At 35.6% G+C, this 20,792-nt stretch overlaps 1 protein-coding gene across 2 annotated transcripts in view; it reads right to left on the bottom strand.

Annotated features, from left to right (window-relative positions):
* LOC113050306 (metabotropic glutamate receptor 4-like) overlaps nt 1-20,267 on the bottom strand; it is a 143,689-nt gene extending 123,422 nt beyond the window's left edge. For both annotated transcript variants that reach the window (XM_026213147.1, XM_026213145.1), the window contains exon 1: nt 19,855-20,267. The gene's annotated coding sequence lies outside the window, so the exon portion shown is untranslated. The remainder of the gene's footprint in view (nt 1-19,854) is intronic.
* Between the last annotated feature and the right edge of the window lie 525 nt (nt 20,268-20,792).

Here is a 20,792-nt window from a genome sequence, read left to right as displayed (position 1 = left end):
CACACACATACACACACACACCTAGACCCGGAAAATAAAAAAAACATTTATTTATTAATTTTTTTTCCCCCATGTCATCACATTTTTTTAGAGCATAGAAACAAATAGTAAAAAAAATACATTGAAAAATTATATTTTATTCACGTTGTGCTATGGTCACTGGGACTCAGTTGTTTAAAAAAATATAATGACTTTAAATTATATGTATAGGCAAAAACAAAAACTTTTTGGGTTTCAGGATATTTTTCAACCAAAATTTGTATATCAATCTAACTTTCATGGAGGTGCCATTAGGTTACTGCCTCAAATTATACGCATGACACACTTTTAGTTATGACTTGTAAAACTATACTTAGGAAACTATACTTAGCATACTGTGTAGCAAATAAAATGCCGTTGGTTATTTACAGGGCCTAATGTTAAACCAACTGATGGAAATGATAACTGAACTTTTAACAGTTTTATTGCAAAGCACAATATTATAAATTAGATCTCGTGATTGAGTTGAAACCAAATTATTGTTGTATAAGCATAGCAAGCATCATAGCAAAAAGGCTAACAAAGAGTTATACCCACCACCAATTAACATTAGCCCTTCATTCATGAAATGGATACTGTAATCATACAGAGACAATAGTTGAATACCTTTATCTTTTGCTCGTTTCTCCTCTTCTTCTTTTCTTTTTTTTCGAAATTGGGCACCTGGCTTTGACCTTTTCTTCTCCATCTCTGTTTATTTGGCACTCGACAATCAACAGATTTCCCATCCCCCCACCTGTCACTCAGGACCAGAAGTCAAGACTAAACCAATTCACCTTGATGACCGCATAATCGTTTTGTATTACCTAGTTTCATTTGCAGGAACTATAGGCCTGTATTATAACATTATGAATGAAATGTGCGTTATTTGGAAGAAAGTCGAGGTGTGTGACTGACTTTAGCTTATTATTAATTATATTACTAGTGTGGATCCCCCGTCCCCGTCCACCCCCGCCCTGTCCGTTCCATTTGAGAGAGACCCAGAGGTGAAATGTCGCACGCGCCTCTCGCCCCACTCCCTTACACTTCTCTCACAACACAAAGCTTCAGTGGATATTTTCAGCAAGCAGGGGCGCCGGCAGCTGCAGGGAGCGCCAATTTGCCAATTCCACACACAGTGAAATGATATAAATGACGAAGAACCGCTTTGCGACACAGAGGATATTTTGTTTGTCTGCTCGTGCTGCCGCCCCCAATGTGTCACGAAAAAATGACGCCCCGGGCGGCTGCCCGGTTCGCCCGTGCCTAAAACCGCTACTGCTTTTCTGCCCGCAGGCTCTCGACTGCTCACAGTTGCTGCTCTGCTATTGTATTGTCTATTGTGTTTCAGATCCTAAAAAAAGAAAAATGTGAGGATTTTAAAATAATGCTGCCAATTTCAGGATGGATCTATGATTCTGAACATGCCAACACCAGCCTAGGTTATATTCAAATACTGTCAAGGGCAACTGGACAGGATCACTAAGGTTATTCATTAAAATTATTTCTAGAATCATCCAAGAGGCTTAGGTAGCTTATATTAGGTATGAATTTGAAAAGAAGTGTCACACTCATTCAGATCTGTGAACCCACTGTATGTTAAATGTAACATTAATAACGAATGTATTTGTTTATTTGCAATTGAACTATTGGCTCATCTGCGTTCGAGGGGAGGGGCTTACCGATATGTCAATTGAAGAAATAGTTAATTCAAAACAAAAATAAATTTGCTGAAAATTTACTCAAACTCAGGCCATCCAAGATGTAGATGAGTTTATTTCTTCATCAGAACAGATTTGGAGAAAATGTAACATTACATCACTTGCTTAATAATGGATCCTCTGCAGTGAATGGGTGCCGTTAGAATGAGAGTCCAAATAGCCGATGGAAACATTACAATAACAAAAGACTCCGATCCATCAATAAACATTTTGTGAAGCGAAAAGCTGCATGTTTATAAAGGACAAATCCATCATGAGTCCTGCATTCATAATATTGTTTTCTTCAGTGAAAAGTTTCTCTCATCTGAATCAGGAGAGAAATATGCTCAGATCGAGCACAGTTTAGATGAAAACAGGAAACAACGAATGTGTTGGCGGATTTTCATGGGAAATGACAACAGGACATGGAGCTTTTCACGTTTCACTGGAGGAAGCATTACGGTGGATTATCGACTGGTATTTTGGCCAGAAGCGACAGTTTAAAACGCCTTCGGGATGGATTTGTTAATCACAAACTTTTCAATTCAATAGACATTATTTGATGGACTGGAGTCTCCAAATCTGTTCTGATGTGGAAATGAACTCATCTACATTTTGGATGGCCAAAGGGTGAGTACATTTTCAGTTAATGTTCATTTTTGGGTAAACTATTCCCTTAATGGTAATTCTAAGTAAGACTTGTCTGTCTACAGTAGGCAGAAAGAATACATTTTCTGAATGTGTTTCAAATGAGTACCTTCCACAGCATTGCTATCATTTGTATTTCCTTAAGTCATCGCCTACTAGCTCTTATGTGAGCAAAAGTTGCATTTAAGTCTTAAATGGTGTAGCTTTTTTCCTACTGAACACAAAAGATGTTAAGTTAAACCTGCTCTTACCATATACAATAACTTGTGTCCCTTACAAGCTAATAAAAATGGAACCAAGACGTCTAAAAATAAAAAGCAGAAACTCCAACTGGTGCCGCCTTGACAAAAAAATAAAAATCAAATTGGTTGCAAGGCGCCCCTGAATTTTAAGATATTTTACAACTTAACTATAGAAGAAGCTCTTAAAAGTGCTTAAAGAAAACCTCTCACAGAAATATACAAAAGTAAGTGACTAGCAGTTTTCATGCAGCATGAATGTTGCTGCTGTGCTCACCACCATAAAACCTGTAAACTGTATTCTATAGCTCTTATTATCTGGAAAAGTGAGATAAAGAAAATGCCACCCACAGCAACTTTTGTGTGTCCACTTCATTTCAGTTTTTGCAAGAGCCAGAAATATCCAAAGCAGACAAAAGCATATGCTTAGAAAAAAAAAGAAAAAGAAGAACAGAACAATGCAAAAACCCCTGTGAATGCTAAACGCAGGCAAATATGGCTCTTTTTTAAATTAAATGACATCCATGAAACATTTGCCACTGACCTGAATAGAAAGACGAATTTTTCCCAGTTTTTATTGTACTCTCAGAAAGCTGATGCAGAACTTCCACTGACAGCCTCTTTGTATTTGTGCAGTATATGCACAATGTAATCCACAAGCGTGATGCAACTTGGTTTGAGCAGAATTTCTATCTTGTTTCTCGCAGGCACCAAGATAATCAGCAACAAGATGCAAACAAACCCAGACAGAGAGATATTGTTTAACTGAATTAATTTTCTGATAAAAATGTGATCATGTAGGTGTTGATAAGCCCTCAGACCCTCCGTGAACTCGACTTAAAGTGTGTCATTTGTGTGTCACTACTAGAACCACATGGCATTGAATCTGTTTGAGTGAATGCAGGACATCGACAATACCTGGAGAAAAGCTATCCGTTACCATTTCCTTTGATTTCAACAGCAGTTATGAAAGTATGAAGTCTGATATGAATCTGACGTCATGATTGCCTGATGGCACCCCAAGAGTAAACACATGCAGTTCCAAGCCCTTCACTAGCGACTATCCTTAGCTGTGACAGGAAATACCTAACTCGATTTCATGTTTAATAGCCCTCCAAAAGCAATCGTGGACTGGTGAAACAATAAAATAAATACAATAATATTTTATCTATATTAGACTGTTGTCATGGCAATATCTGAGGTTATCGTAGATCGAAAGTCAAATTACACAAAATAATTTTCACTAACAGTCATTTTGCATATTGATTTTGATCACAAAATACCTCAGATTAGGACAATTGTCATGAATTTGTTCATTCAAAGTAAAATTTCAGAACCAATATTATCTATAGCTGTTAGATAAACACGTAACCACATTAAAGCCACAATGACTTTCATTTACACCCGTATTGCTATTGTTAACTAAACTTTGAAAATTAATACAAAATAATAAATATTATACATTAATTACAAATTTTTGTGAATGTTTTCAGTAAAGCTGAATTTAAATACTAAATATAAATATGACATGAAAAACTTAATTTAAGTTTTCCTATGCAATATTTATATTTAGTGTTTTATTTAAAAATATTGACTTGGAAACTAACTTAAATAATGTTTGAGCTGAAGTTCTAAAATACTTAAAAGATATTAAAAAAGATGAAGATGGCAAAGAAGAAAAAATTAAAGCTATATAAGAATAAAAATGACAAAAGTTTTTAAAATCTTAAATTAAAATAAAAATATAACTGAAATAATATAAAAAACTGAAAATATAAAAATAATTCAAAATTGCAATAAATACTGCAATAGCATATAAATGATAGTAAGAAAAACACTGATTTATACAAGAGACAACCAATGAACTGTTCTCAGAAGATGTCGGATGGGGGAATTTTCCAAATGTTTTTCAAACAAATTTTTTTATTATTATTATTTTACATTTATTTCAAAAACGTTATTTAAACAATTCTGTTATTACCATTTATTTATAAGAATCTTTTTTGTCCAAAACAATGGAAAAATGTCTATTACCCTTTCAACTTTTGCAGTTTCGTGAATTCTTTACTCTTTAAATAAAGCTATAAAACAATTCTGTCTCTAACTTACCTCATATAGTTTGACAAATAAATGTATTCAGTCAGAATAAAGAAATAGGCCGTTTGGAAGCATACGGTTTAATTACAGCATTTAACACCAGGGTATAATGGGGTCATGTTAACCAGCCAAACCCTGACCTCTTGCTTTGAGCACCCACTGCAGCCACTTTCAGGCATCAAACTATCTCACATAATGCAATACAATAATATTACTTAAATTGCTTCAAGTCCTGTATATAAATACAATTTATGTAGATGGTCTCACTTTGCACTGGAGCTATGGTATAATGATTTCATTCACATGGTTATCTAACACAATGAGCTGGAGCATTTCCATGACATTTGCCAAAGTAATAGTTATAAATTGCATATGCAAGAGGTGTCAGACTGGCGCTTTACTGATGTTTCACAAACACAGTCAGTGGTCAACCTTGTTTGGAATCCTGCTGAGTGTTTATGCATGGATATCTTTGGCATGATATCCATTATATATATTTTTTTTTTTTCATTGCGCAACAAGTGCCGCCAACTCCGTTTGTCAGAGACAAATGTGAAAGGCTTCCTAAGAGCAGGAGGAAGCAAATTGCCTGCAGCCATTTTAAGCTCTTCCAAGAGGGAATCAAGACACACGACAGCTCAGAAGCCAAAGACACTGGAAAGCCACTGGTATGCATATCCTGACATAAGGGAAAGTGTAAGAGCGGGTTTTTTATGGACTAAGATGGTGCTTTTCAATCATCTAAGAGCTTAAGCTACCCCCTCAACACAACAAGAGCATCCCCCGTGGGAAAGACAAAGAGAAAACACCCACGTTGCACTGCCATAAGCTTTCAAACGTCACTCATTTTACTGACTCTCCCCCAGTATATGTGTGTGTGTCCTTGGGGAATTTGCCATTTTACAATTATCACTGTCAGATAGCATGCAGCTGGAGGAGCTGAATACCAAATGAGTAATCCATGTTCTGAAATATGACAAAAATACATTAACATGGTAAATTCCTTTACAATTTTCCTATTTGTTGGCTCTGATTTACATTTGATCAAATGTGTATTTTTAATTCAGAATGCATCACCTTCAACTGAAATGCACTTAAACCGCACTTAAAGCACATGTTGACTGTTTTACTGTAATCCATGTGGGTAGTGTTATGACCCTGATTGTATTTGTAGGTAGACGAGGCTCGGCAAATGACAACTTGGATCTCTAAGATCACAGAAAAATACAATCTGTAGTTAACAAGCTCTTAACTGACTGATCACATTAAAGATATGAATGGTTGTCCTTTGTTTATCCTCATGTATAAATATATAAAAGCAAGGTCATGACACAACATTTGTGTGCAATCAGAGTATTTATCTGGCATGAAAACAACAAGGATGTCAATTAGAATAACAGCATTAAATCATATTAGATTGATAATAGGACAAAATGCCACCAATGACACTAGAAAATGGCATCATTTTTACCTCAAAAAATCCTGATGATTGTATTTATACAATTAAATAAAATGTGGCTGTTTTATAAACAATAAATAAATCAGTTATGAATAACAGCAACAATTTAATTGTAATGATTTTGGATCACATTTAACAAAAACCCACCAACCCACCAATCTCAACAAATAAGAATACTTCATAAGACAAAAAAAAAAAGAATTAGTGAATTGTTGGCCTTCTGGAAAGTATCTTAATTTACTGTACATGTACTCAATACTTGGTAGGGGCTCCTTTTGCTTTAATTACTATCTCAATTCGGCTTGGCATGGAGGTGATCAGTTTGTGGCACTGCTGAGGTGGTATGGAAGCACAGGTTTTTTTTTTTTTTTGACAATGGCCTTCAGCTCATCTGCATTTTTTGGTCTCTTGTTTCTCATTTTTCTCTTGAGAATCTATGGGGTTCAGGTCTGGTGAATTTAACCAACTTTTGGTGCTTTTGGCAGTGTGGGAAGGTGCTGAATCCTGCTGGAAAATGAAACCAGCATCTTCAAAAAGCTGGTCAGCAGAAGGAAGCATGAAGTGCTCCAAAATTCCCTGTTAAATGGGTGCAATGACTTTGTTTTTCAAAAAACACAATGGACCAACAGCAGCAGATGACATTGGACCCCAAATTATCACAGACTGTGGAAACTTAACACTGGTCTTCAAGCGACTTGGGCTATGAGCTTCTCCACCATTCCTCCAGACTCTAGGACCTTGGTTTCCAAATTAAATGAAAAAAACTTGCTCTCATCTGAAAAGAGGACTTTGGACCAATGGGCAACAGTCCAGTTATTCTTCTCCTTTGCCCAGATAAGACACCTCTGACGTTGTCTGTGGTTCAGCAAATTCCTTGACACGTCTGTGTGGTGGTTCTTGATGCCTTAATCCCAGCCTCAGTTCATTCCTTGTGAAGTTCACTCAAATTCTTGAATCAATTTCCTTGACAATCCTCATAATGCTATGGTTCTCTCTATTGGTTGTGCATCTTTTTTTTATTCCACACTTTTTCCTTCCACACAACTTTCTGTTAACATGCTTGGATACAGCACTCTGTGAAAAGCCAGCTTCTCTGGCAATGAATGTTTGTTGGTTACCCTCCTAGTGAAGGGTGTCAATGATTGTCTTCTGGACAACTGTCAAATCAGCAGTCTTCCCCATGATTGTGTAGCCTAGTGAAACCACCATTTTGAAGGCTCAGGAAACCTTTGCAGGTGTTTTGATTTGAGTTGCTGATTTGTATGTCACCATATTCTAATTTGTTGATATAGTGAATTGGTGGGTTTTGTTAAATGTGAGCCAAAATCATCACAATTAAAAGAACCAAAGACTTTAGTGTAGTTTAGTACTTTAAAGATTACTATTTTATTTATTATATTATTTATAAGCCCTTCCTACGTGTACTGTGTTAAGCTAACTGAGACTTGTTATAGCACTTATATATAATTGCTCTTTTTGTTGTTTTTGATTGCTCCCACTGTGCTCATTTGTAAGTTGCTTTGAATAAAAGTGTCCGCTACATGAATAAATGTAAATATATGTGTATATATTTATGTGTATATATATATATATATATATATATATATATATATATATATATATAAGTGTCTTGTCTGTCCACATTATTTATAGTTTTTAGTTTAAAAGTGAGCCATAATGCCCATTTTAACAATATTACTGCTAATGCTAAATTATATCCATAATACATCACACAAAATGACTCTAGTAAGGAGTCTGATAGCATTTTGTTTCCTGTTATTTTGGGGTATTTTCTCCTGGGTTTTGTTATATAGGTAGTGAGGGAACAGCATGTGTATTTTTTCTTTGTATGGTTTCTAAATTGTCTAAGATTTATCTCTTTCTGTTTTATTGCTTTTGCTTGTGCAGCTCCTCAGTCAATTTGTATTCTTCTGGTTCTTTCTATTTGTGACTGAAAGAGTGTAAATATATTGCAAGTATCGAAAAGAGATTTGATGACTCCCCTTCAGTTTTTCCTTTCTTTTATCTCCTTATGTTTCATATATTCTCATACCGTGTGGACCGAAGCCTGGCTGTGAGAGTGGAATAGTCATATAGTGTTTGCTTTTGTGAAGAAGGTGTGATGACACATTCAGTAAATCCAATGGAAACACTATAACAAGCTCTAGCTGGACGCCTGCAGAAATCACTGGAGGTGAGAGCATTATGCTCATCCCAGTCCCACCTACAGCACCATGATTCCCTCATCTGACATACTTCTTGGGCCAGGAAAAGATCAGAGAACAGCCCCTGAAGCTGTGCAGAAACAGTGATAAACAAAGCAAGAACTGAGTAATATATGCAGTGATGGGATGACGCCCCATGGATGCAACAGCCATCTTCATGTTCTGCAGTGCTCGAGAATGAGAGAATACAAATCATTAACGACACACTGTTGCTGAGCAATGTATGGTCTCCAGCAGGTTAGCTAATCCAGTAATGTCTTCAGATACATACAAATCTGAAGCATATCTTCAATCAGAAGAATGTTTCATTGAAAGGATCCCAATAGATCTTAGTTAGGGTAGATATAATATCTAATTTGACACAAATTCAAACGTGTCTGTGAATGATGCACTGTACAGCTACTTTTTTTCAATTTTTTCTTCTATCAATCTATCTATCTATCTATTTATCTATCTATCTATCTTTTAGGATGTATTACATATTAATAAAATATAAATTGAGTTCAGTGTGTTCAGGTGAAATAAGAAAGTCAGTCTGTATAGTAATACTGTCTTTGTGAAAAAAGAAAGATGCTCTTTAAATTTATTATAATTATGTCTAATTTAACAATAAATAAATACATAAATGTGCAATGAATGGGAGAAGATGTTGAGAGAGCTGAGAGACTTGGATTTGTGGGTGTTAGAATAAGAACAATTTTTTAAATTAACATGTATATAATATTGCCTTTCCTTTTCATTTACCATTCTGTGTTAACATAGTAGTGAGTGTGTGCATGTGTGTGTGTGTGTGTGTGTGTGTGAGAGAGAGAGAGAGAGAGAGAGAGAGAGAGAGAATAGTGAAATATAAGATTTAATGTAACATTCCTCATAACCAGTCTTCACCATTGTTTTTATTTATGCATTTAGCAGATGCCTTTATCAAAAACAACTTTCAGGCTACTTTTTTTTTTTTTTACCAGTATGTTTGCTCCCTGGGAATTGAACCCACAAACTATTGTGCCACTAAAACAACACTCTACCACTGAGCCACAGGAACACAGTGTTTATGTGCAAATGTAATTTTAAAATAATGACTGCTGTAATAAAAATAGGGATTTGTGTATATGAGTATCTGTGTGCTGTTATGTTGTTCTCCACAAATCTATGGATACGGCATTCATAAAATTTAAATATGAGATACTGAATTTCATGCCTGAGGTAGATGAAATCCCATTTCCAGCAACTAAACAGTTTTTTTTTTTTCATAAAATAATTAGGTTATTTTGCAAATCTGAGCCATGCTTCTTATAGAGAGCACTGCAATATCATCCATGATACTATATGTTACTTTTATATCTTCACTATTTCCTCTGAATATATAGAGCTTATATTATAAATTAAACTTAAATGGAAAGCTGCAATTAGCATGTCGGCACACTCATGTTACTTTCTTCCAGCATCCAAAATGATTTCCCCTTTCCTACTGTAATACAAACCAATCAAGTTGATATACACATCACACACTGTGGTGGGAACTATTAAAAATAGTGTAGATACTGAAACAAATTTTTAAAAAAGTAATAATTCCCTGACATCAATAATAGTAAAACATATTCTAATTGTATTATTTTTTTTAATAATAATAATAATAATAATAATTTAAGTAATTATTATTATTATTATTATTATTATTATTATTATTATTATTATTATTATTATTATTATTAATTTATGGCAATAATGCATGACCTTTCCGGGCTTCTGTATGTGCCACTATAAATCTCCCAAACTGTTTATGTATACAGAACTTTTCACAGCTCCAGTTTCAGTTTAAAATCAATGGATATTCGGATGTACTCCAACTGAAATGCTGCCCATTCATTTAGCTCTGATTCCAAAAATCCCTTTCTTTTTCCCACATATTTTAGAGCCTGCCTTCTGCAGATTTGTGCAGGAGAATCATACACGCAGTTTAGAGGGAACACTGATGTACAGCGTGTTCAACGGGTTGTACTCTTCCATATCCGAGTGCTTAACGTTCAACCGGCACTACATGGAAAATAAATCTTTCCAAAAAATTTACTTTAGAACAATAGAATCTTAATACAGCAGAACCTAAAGGGATTCCACATCTATCCCTCCCAAATTCAGTTTCTGTTGCATGAAATTAAAAATGGCGTCTTCCCTGACTAAGGTCTACAGAAGTGCATGCACATGCAGGGAGAGAGAGGCCTAAGAGAAAATTCCTTTTCTTCATTAACATTGGCGAAGCCTTTTTCCTCTAGTACATTCACGACAATTACCAGGCTTCATAACGCAAGCTCTGGTGGAGAATTATAGCACAGCCCTTCTCTCTAGGTTGCAGATCATGCATTATTAACCGGGGCAGCTCAAAGTAAATAATTACATCTCATTATCAAAGCTTGGGTTTCTAGTTTGGAGGCATGTCCTCTCTATTTCTTTAATGAGCCTCCAAGCTGGCCCATTTAGTATTGTTAGAGATGTTAGGTTTGAAAGAGGCATCTCCTCCCCAACTGGGCTTCTGTATTGTGAAATCAGAGAGCGAAAGGGAACAAACTGCTGCTATCAGTACAACGACTGGCATTTGCCATCAGGGCTGGGCTCGCATTCAAGGGCTGCATTCATTATTTTTATCCCAGCTTCCGCCATTCTGCTACATCTGGCGAATTTGGGAGATTGACTGGGCTTCTGTTGGCTCACTTCAAGAAGATAGAGGAAATGCAAAGAATTTTGTTGTAGGTCAGGGGCATGACTAGACTCGACATGAGAGGCCATGCTCCATTTTAGACATCAGAGATATAACGTGACTTGACTGTCCAAGTTATATTACGCAGAGAGTGGTTTTTTAGCTCTATATTAAATTAGGCTGGTAAAAAAATAAAATAATAATAATCTTCTGAAATCAAAATGATGGTGCTTTAATAACCAATATTGATGTATAACAAAACGGATTTCCTAATTACATTCACCAGAGGCCTTTCTGTTAGATTAACATAACACAATTCTGCACCATTCAGATCAGAATCGAGAATGGCTTTTAAATTTCAGTTCAGTAACTTAATTTGAACTGAATTTGAAATGAGATTGAAATGAGGAATTGCAATAAATCTAAATGTGAGGAATTAAATTAAAATAAATTGAAATTTAAAGAAATTATTTTATTTAAAAGTTTTAACTAGAAGTTTGGCAAGATTTAAATGTTCAAATATTTGACAAATGTAATGGTTTTTGGCCAGTACTGCAGGTTTGGAGTCAGTAAGATTATTTTATTATTATTCATATTTTTATTCAGCAGTGACAGTAAATTGATCAAAAGTAACATTAAAGATTATTACATCACACAAATAAATGCTGTTCTTTTGAACTTGCAATTCAAAGAGTCCTAAAAAAAAAAGCATATTACAATTTCCATAAAAATATTCAGAATCACAATTTCAAGATTAATAAAACTAAGAAATCTTTCTTGAGCAACAAATCAGCATATTAAAATGATTTCTGAAGGATCCTTAAGAATGGAGTAAAGATTTTTAACTTTGCCGTCACCTAAATAAATTAAATATTAAAACATTAAAATAGAAAACACTTATTTTAAAGGTGACATATCAAGAAAATCTGACTTTTCCCGTTTTAAAGTACTAAAGTACTATTGTGACGCATGATTTCGGCGTGATAGACATAATAATCAAAACAAAACAGATGTTTCTGTTTTTATCAGAGTATCTTGAGGTACTAGTTGTAAAGGCACAGTCCTAAAAAGGGGGCAGGGAGCAGCAGCTCATTTGCATTTAAAGAGACAGTCACTAAAACAGTGTGTTTCTGCTTCCACTCAAAATAGCCATTTTCAAAATGATATAATAAATTATCTGTGGAGTATTTAGAACTGAAACTTCACAGACACATTCTGGGGACACCTGATAGTATTAGTACATATTGTAGAAAAGGGCATAATAGGTCAACTTTAAATTGTAAAAAAAGTTCACAATATTACTGTTTTACTGTATTTTGATCAAATAAATGCTGCCTTTTTGAACATAAGAGACAAACGTTAAACAATGTTTGAATTGCAAGTCAGTAAGTTCCTCTTCCTGTCATTCCAAATTCACACTCATGAAGAGATAGAGGCCCAAAAATCAAAAATAAATTGTACAATCCTGATATACACAAAGTGAGTAATTAGTGAATATTAAAAACAATATTGGCAAGAGAAAGAAAAAACACTCACTCATTGCCTGCACTTTAGCAAACACTCAAAAGCTGTCAAGTCGTGCAGCTCATTTGCACTGTAGACAGGGAATTAAAATATAGCCAATGGATATTAAATCAACTTGATCATAAAATTGCTGCAGTATATACACACAAATAGAAAACAATAATTGAAGGCTATAGCACAAAAAGCCAAAACGAGTCATGTTCCTGCTAGGTAGGTCATTGATTTCGTAACAGTCACATTTTGTGGTGACAGACCTTTTCTTCCTTGAAGATGCTTCAAATAAGTTGTGTGAAAATATCACTTATCAAAACAGTTCAATTACGGCATTGAAAGCACAAGTGTGAATGGAGCTTGCTTGTTTTATATAAGCATACAGAGATTTCCGCGTTCCCAGTCACTGTAGATTCACTTCATATGATGGGCAAGGAGCTGATCATTTTCATTGAAACTCTACATGTGGCCCCTCATCCCTGAAGTCAGAGACAAAAAGGAAATACATAATATGGCGGCATGAGATAGGAAGGAGAATATGATCCAATTGCCAGTGTCAGGACACCGAGTCTTTGGCTGTAAGTCTGCCCCAGCCCAGGATTGAGCATAATGCTGGTGGGCTAGTTAAATGTGATAATTTCACACACCATTTCACATGAGGCGTTCATACGGGGGTCCGCCACTCAACCTGACATAGGGGACACAATGTCTCCCCAGGACTTTGCGCTGTTGCGTTGCTTTGTTGAATATCTTGAAGGAATATGCAGAATGCAATTGGAACTGCTGGATTCGTGTGGGCTGGGCTAATAGAGATCTTTGCTCAGGGTAATCCGTGCTATGTGGGTTGCAAGGGCAAAGATCAGTACAACAGCACACAGGTGGATTAATGGTGAGTTTCACTCCAGAGGCAAAATTACAGCCTACAGTCAATCAGATGATGATAAACTTTTGTAAAAAACTGCTATCGACTGAGTAATTCTTATCTTTTGCCTTTTTTTATGATGAAATCCAATTTTTGGATTACAAATTGTATTATGAGCCAAAATTAACGATAAAATTAACGTTTAACATGATTTTCAGAATATCTTTATAAATATCTTAATGTTTAGTATGTTCATTTAAAGGGATAGTTCACCCAAAAATGAAAATTTGCTAAAAACGTACTCCACCCTCAGGCCACACGAGATGTAGATGAGTTTGTTTCTTCATCTGGAATTTCGCATTACATCGCTTGCTCACCAGTGGATCCTCTGCAGTGAATGGGTGCCAACAGAATGAGAGTCCAAACAGCTGATAAAAGCATTTCAATATTTCACAAGTAATCACATGCCTTCAGTCCATAAAGCAACGTCTTGACCTCTATTCATGATATAATATGTGACCCTTGACAACAAAACCAGTCTTAAGTGTCAATTTTTCAAAATTGAGATTTTTACATCATATGAAAGCTGAATAAATAAGCTTTCCATTTATGTATAGTTTGTTAGGATAAGACAATATTTTTCCGAGATACAACTTGAAAATCTGGAATCTGAGGGTGCAAAAACATCTGATTACTGAAAGAATTGCCTTTTTTAAATTGTCCGAATTCTTAGCAATGCATAACAATAATAAAAAATTACGTTTTTATATATTGATGGTAGGAAATTTTGAAAATATCTTCATGGAACATGATCTTTATTTAATATCCTAATGAATTTTGGCCTAGAAGAAAAATCTTTGTTATAAAAATTGTTATACCCCAGTTACTGAAAATTGGTTTTGTGGTCCAGGGTCACATACTGTAGTGAAAAAATTGTTTTGTCTGAATCAGGAGAAACATATGCACAGATCAAGAACCGTTTACAAGTGAAAACAGTTCTAAACAAATATGTTGGTAGATTTTGATGTGAGAGGTATTATAATGGTTATATCAGCTGTTTGTCTCTAATTCTGATGGCACCCATTCACTGCAGACGATCCATTGGTGAGCAAGTGATGTAATGCTACATTTCTTAAAATCTGTTCTGATGAGAAAACAAACTCTGTGAACTATTCCTTTAGCAGAACTCAAGCTGATCAAAACCTAATGATCCATGTTGTCCAGCATGAACAGAGAAAGTTTCAAAGGGAATGCGGAAGGAATCTGAAAGAGAATGTTGAATTGTTTGGTAGAAAAGCTCATGATTAAAGCCAAAAACACCCAAATCTAAATTATGTGATTATTGATCCAGAAACAGTACAGAATCTGTATGGTTTATAAATATTTTGTCCTCATTTAATTTTCTTCGCTTTAACTTTATTAAACCCTAAAACATTCTATGTTTAAGTAATAAATCTCTTAGATTTTCATCGTGATCTCAGACCAGACTTTGAGCTACTGTAAACATTCTCATTCATTCATTTTGATACACATTTGATATTTATAAAATATTTTGATTATACCGATACCATTGCAATCCAGACAATTTCAAAAATGTAAAGTGTAGCATATGATTTATTTCCTCTTCTCAATTTGCCCATCATTGGTTTTTCATAACTCACTGTTCTGCCAAATGACTAATGACCATTTACAGTACCCATCATTTATCACTGTGGGTACCAAAAATATATATTTTTTGCTAAGTCCTAAATCAAGCTCTGAGTGCAGTCGAGCAAACAAAGACGGTTTAAGAGAAAATTTGAAAAAAAAAGGAGCGCTTCTGAAACGACAGACGTGCTTTGCATCCAGACACCCATGCAGAAGCAGCCTAATGAGTTGGCTCTCACCAGAGAGGTGGACAATACCCTGCAACCATCGCTATGAAATAAACCAATGCAGAGCTTGAGCCAGACTACTGAGTTCTCAGTTTCATACAGTCCATTGAGTTCCTCTGGGGGGGTACAATCTTGTGCCACAGATCCTCTTACCCAAAACACTACATGGCCCATTTGTGGTAATAGAGCACATAGGAACATTTTTGCTGTGTATGCTGTGGATTGAGAAACACTGTCGGGGACGGTGAGGATGCTATTGCTGCACTCCCCACTTCTTTGAGCAGTTGGCTAGTGTCTCCTAAAGCAGATGGTCTGGAATGCAGACACTTAATATGACCTAATATGTCTCATTACACACTCACACAATCATATACCAAAGCAATGAACTATTTGTTGCAAAGATCTCTTTCTTAATGAATATCTAGGTCTTATTGAGTAAAAGTAGCTAAACATCATTACACCAAGATGAATCTAACTGAGAAGAAAATAGCTTGTTTTAAACTCAATATGAAAAGACATTTATTCGCAAACTTATTTTGTGTGCTTAATGTCACATCTTTACGAGCAAAACAGGATATTTGAAACTAAATATACATGGGATGACACTTGATGTTATCTATTGAGAAAGTATTAGAGAAAAAAATAATGCCTTAACAGCTGTTTGGCTATCAGTTAACATTAACCAATATCCTATCTGAGTATTTTCAGGAACGGAAAAAGGTTAGCTCGTTCAATTTCAAGAACATTCACTGTTCCTTGCTGCTGGAATGACCTTCCTAACCTTATCCAGTCATACAATTCCCTGACAATTTTCAAGGAACTACTGGATCTTGAGAGAAAAGAGGGAAAATTGCAAGATATAAACTCAGAATTGTGAGATATAAACACAGAATTGCGACATGCTAACTCAAAATCGCAATTCTGAGAAGAAAAGTCCGAATTGTGAGATATAAACTCAGAATTACAACAACAGATAAAAAGGCTGCATCCTGCTGACTTAAAATATATATATATATATTTATCCTTCCAACTTGTACTATTCTGGACAATGTTTGAACATGCTATTGCTAACACTTCTTGTGGTATTGCCTCCTTGTGACAAATCATTGTATTCCTCATTTGTAATTCATATTAGATAAAAGCATCTGCTAAATGAGTTCATGTAAATTAAATATTAAAATGTTTGCAAAAATGTGCACTGGTAAATCATACCCAATAAGACCAGGAACGTTTTGAGAGGTTACATTTTTTATTTTAAAAACCGGTGATTAACACTAGTTTGATCAATTTTGCTGTGAATCTTCACAGCTAACACACTTCTGACTTAAACTGTCATGCCACAGCTTACATTGCTTTAAATATCCAAGGCTTGTTAATATTTGGGTAATGATCTTAATTTAAATTCTTCCACGTCACAAGCCTGCATCAGACACCCAGCCCGTGAAGGCGAGGGCAAGAAATAGAGGTGAGAGATAGCGCAAGAAAAGGAGAGGGAGAGACTGCATCTGATAAAGTCTTGCCACTCTGAACTGTACTGATGTGAATAACAGATGTAGGCGATGACCTGGTATAGGCTATCACACTACACTCAATACACTGTCTCCTCTTCTAGCCCTCTGTGCCAGAGGGTGTCATCAGATAATGTGGGCAGAAAATCCATAAGCAGGAGCCTCTGACACGGGACTAAATTGAGTCGGAATGTGTTTTTATGCTTAGTCAGTTGGTTTAAGTAATTAAGTTGTGATTTCAATCGAACTTCCTCAAGCAATGGTTTTTGATCTTAAAGAGGACCGCTTATTCGCCAGCCAGCGATAATGACTTTAACACACGCACAGAGGCTGAAAGAAGACATTACAATAATCTTATCTACATTCATTTAACATTTTTCCCCATCCAAACTGTGATACTCAAGTCTCCAGCCCTGAACAGCAGACAACATATTTAAAAATACAACATTCATAGCAACAGTGATAATGCAAAGACAGAATTCCCACATCACAGTCTGACTTCTGACTTGAGTATGATCCCCTGACTGGTGCACTGGAATAATCTAGACCTGCCATTAACCACCCTCAGCAACGTTTAAAAATATACTCATTATCATTTAACATAAAATCCAAAATCCTCTATTTCTTTATCAAGTAAGAGTTCCGATCCAAAAAGAAGCATCATTATCATTTCTGTTTGCATTACGCCAAACCTCCAACATCAGTTTTCAATCTAAATGACATTTAATCAGAAACTAATTGCAGTATCATTATTGGTTTTAGCTCATTACCATTACTCAAAAGTAAACTCAAATAAGAGCAAAGCTTTATGGGCCTCTGCCAATCTATTTCACACCACAGAAACACCACAAATTGTTCCAATTCAAGGACTTTAGAAAACGGAAACTGTTAAGTTATTTAGGTGCTAACAAACAGCTTTTGGCCCTCGTCAGCAGTTGGTTACAATATTAAGTTGCAAATAATGACAAACACTGACAAACAGATCATTCAAAACACATTTCCCTTATATAAATTCCTTTTTTATAGCCCAGAAAGGTGACAGTAGGTGAAGGACGAGCATTGTGACTTATTTAGTTTTTTTCAGTCTGTTTGTGTTGTCCACTGCTGTCGATGGAGGTAAACAACGTTAACCGACACAGACTCTCAACCCAGAGGAAAACTCAGGGTCAAATGGCATTTACAGAGCAAGAGTCCTAAGAAAACCTATGAATAATGTAAAAAACCAAGCGTTGTTTCTTTTTCTACTGTGCAGAACTTACGTGGCGGTGTGTGATCAGACTCATAAGGAGTTCCAACGTTTGTAACAGGCCAAAAGTTTACAAGTTGGCACCGCACCAATTTTCCTGACTTCCCTATCACCATGATGGAAAAGTTCATTAGCTCATTCAATTATGTAATAGAGCCATCCTGATGGAGCCTGAAATCGCCAGACCTTAGCGTTCCAAGCAAAGGCTCTTTCCATTGCTTTAAAAGCTTCTCTGAACTAATGAAGTCTGGAGAAGTGACTTCATACTGCACTTGGCTGTGCATACACCAAGAGACATGCTTCTCTATCATACACACCATTTCTACAGCAGCTCCTGATGTTGTCCAACCAGAACCACAGAAAACTCCTTTTGCAGGGAACAGTGAAATGCAGTACTCTGTGCTTTATGATCAATGGATTTGTAGCGCTCTCACAAAGACCCAGTGAGTGAGTCATTGCTGCGACAGCCTCTCCATACTACAAAAGTCACTGCACTCCATCACACATTGTTATAGCACATCATGTAGGTGTATGCTTTTGTATTACATAGTTGACTCATTAGATCTGACAATGTGATGCTGATTGGTATTTTGGTACAAAGTTACAAGTCAAGGTATCATAATTTCCATGCAGCCTTCTGCCTGACACCTCCAAACTCATTATTTCTTACAGGTGTTTAATTTAACTTGTCTCTGACAATTACCAGTGCCAATTATAGACACATTGCAAAAACTATTCTTAATGCCAAAACATCCATTAATGGTATTAAAGCATTTGGAGAAGTTTATACAAACCCATCTAACATGCTTTCTAAACTAGCCCATCTGGTCCAGATGGCCTCAAGGTTTGACATCTGCAAGGCTGATAAAACTCTTTGCTTCCTCCAGACCTCCACAGGCTATATCTGGGTCAATGACATGTATTGCATATATTATATTATAAAATGATTCATTATAATGCAAACCATAAAAAAAAAAAATCTAAAATAAATATAGATTCAAATTCTGAAGGCAAGACATTGTAATATTTATTTGTGGTGCTTAAATAATAAAAAATTAGGTGGTGTTACTTTATTGAGGTATTTTCTATATGAAATATGAAAAATATGAAAATGTGTTTGTGTGTAGAATTAAGTATATATTTAACTGTCTATACATATACGTGTGTGTGTGTGTGTATAGACAAATTTCAATAGGAAATTTTATGTACTTAACATGCGGTTTTTTTTTTTTCGCCCGCTTATCTCGTACGTGCTTATGTCACTGTCACTGACCAATCTTCTAATATATCACTTCTGTAGAGGCAAGTTACCAAGAGATTCAATGTCAGACTTAAATACTATTCTACATTAAAATGTTCTCATATACAACTTGTAAAAATTTAATTGAAATATTCAGTCCTGACGATTATAATATGAATCAGTAATATGCATTCACTCAAGAGGCGTTGATGCACATCAGTAAAACCTGTTGTTCAGAACAAAGTGATGGGCAGAACTTGCCTCTGCTATATACATAGAGCAATGCAGAAACACGCCATATAAGCACAGAAAAGTCTGATTTGCCAAAGTGCCGCACTACTGGTCAATATGTATTTTGAAGCCATCATTTTCTCAATGTCTCACAAATATCGTGCCTACCTCTATTATTACGTGGAACCCAAAAACATTGCTTTGAAATCAACTAATCAACATCGACGAAATTAATAGAGCGACGCTTTTCCCGCAAGGAATCTGTGAGAGCTCTTCAAAGTTGACCCATTTCCATGCACTTACCTTCTTCTATTTGCCGCCGCTGTTGCCAAACACCTCCAGTACGATCACCTAAAAACACAGTCGCCTGCAGATTTTTTGGTATCTCGTTAATCACTTGATGTACGATGGCCCCCAATACGACAAACTCCATTCCCCCACGTAACGGAAATCACACGCAAATCTCCCAAAGCGCGATACCAAGTGGGAAAAGCTGTTGCGCTGTCCAGTGAAAGTGGTGCTGAAACGCTCTCGGAGGCGAAGTACTTTCCATTTCTCCCAGTCGTCGCGTCCATTCATTCACTATTGTCAAATATTGTTCGTCTTGTGTTATGAGCTCATACCTGAAGAGATAGTACTGCACGGAGCATAACTGGAGAGCAGAGCCGTGCTGAGATGTAGGCAGGCAATGCTCTTCAGTCGAAACAGTGTGTTCAACGCCCACATAGCCCACTCACGAACACACAACGCAGAACATACACTGACTGATGAAAGAGCTTTCGAGCTTGATTACTAAGAAAGCCTTAACACATTTTTTTTAATCTCTTTAATGAATATATCTGCACATGCACGGTCTTAAAAGATAATGATGTTTTTATTAAAAATATTAAAAAGCCCTTATTAAAAATCCTGCAGGAATTCTCATTACCTTACGACATATGCTAAAGATTGTTATTTTAAAAGTCAATAAATTGAATTTTACTGTAAATATTTTATGGTAACAAGTACTGTATAAAGGTGATTTTTTTTAGTAAAAATATGTAGCTCGAGTAGCTCGAATATGTTGGTATCTTAACATTAAATTATTTAATATTCAGAACTGTAAAATAACACATGTAATGCATGTGAATATTGTCACTGTTTTCTTTTTTACAATGTTTTTTACAGTAAAATGATGGCAATCATAGCTGATATTTTACAATTTACTACTGTAAATAAAAAGACTCTAAAGAACCAAATAA

This window comes from Carassius auratus, chromosome 31, assembly GCF_003368295.1.
Source record: "Carassius auratus strain Wakin chromosome 31, ASM336829v1, whole genome shotgun sequence".
NCBI lineage: Eukaryota > Metazoa > Chordata > Actinopteri > Cypriniformes > Cyprinidae > Carassius > Carassius auratus.
Note: the sequence above shows the minus strand (reverse complement) of the source record. Positions and strands in the feature narration are given on the sequence as shown.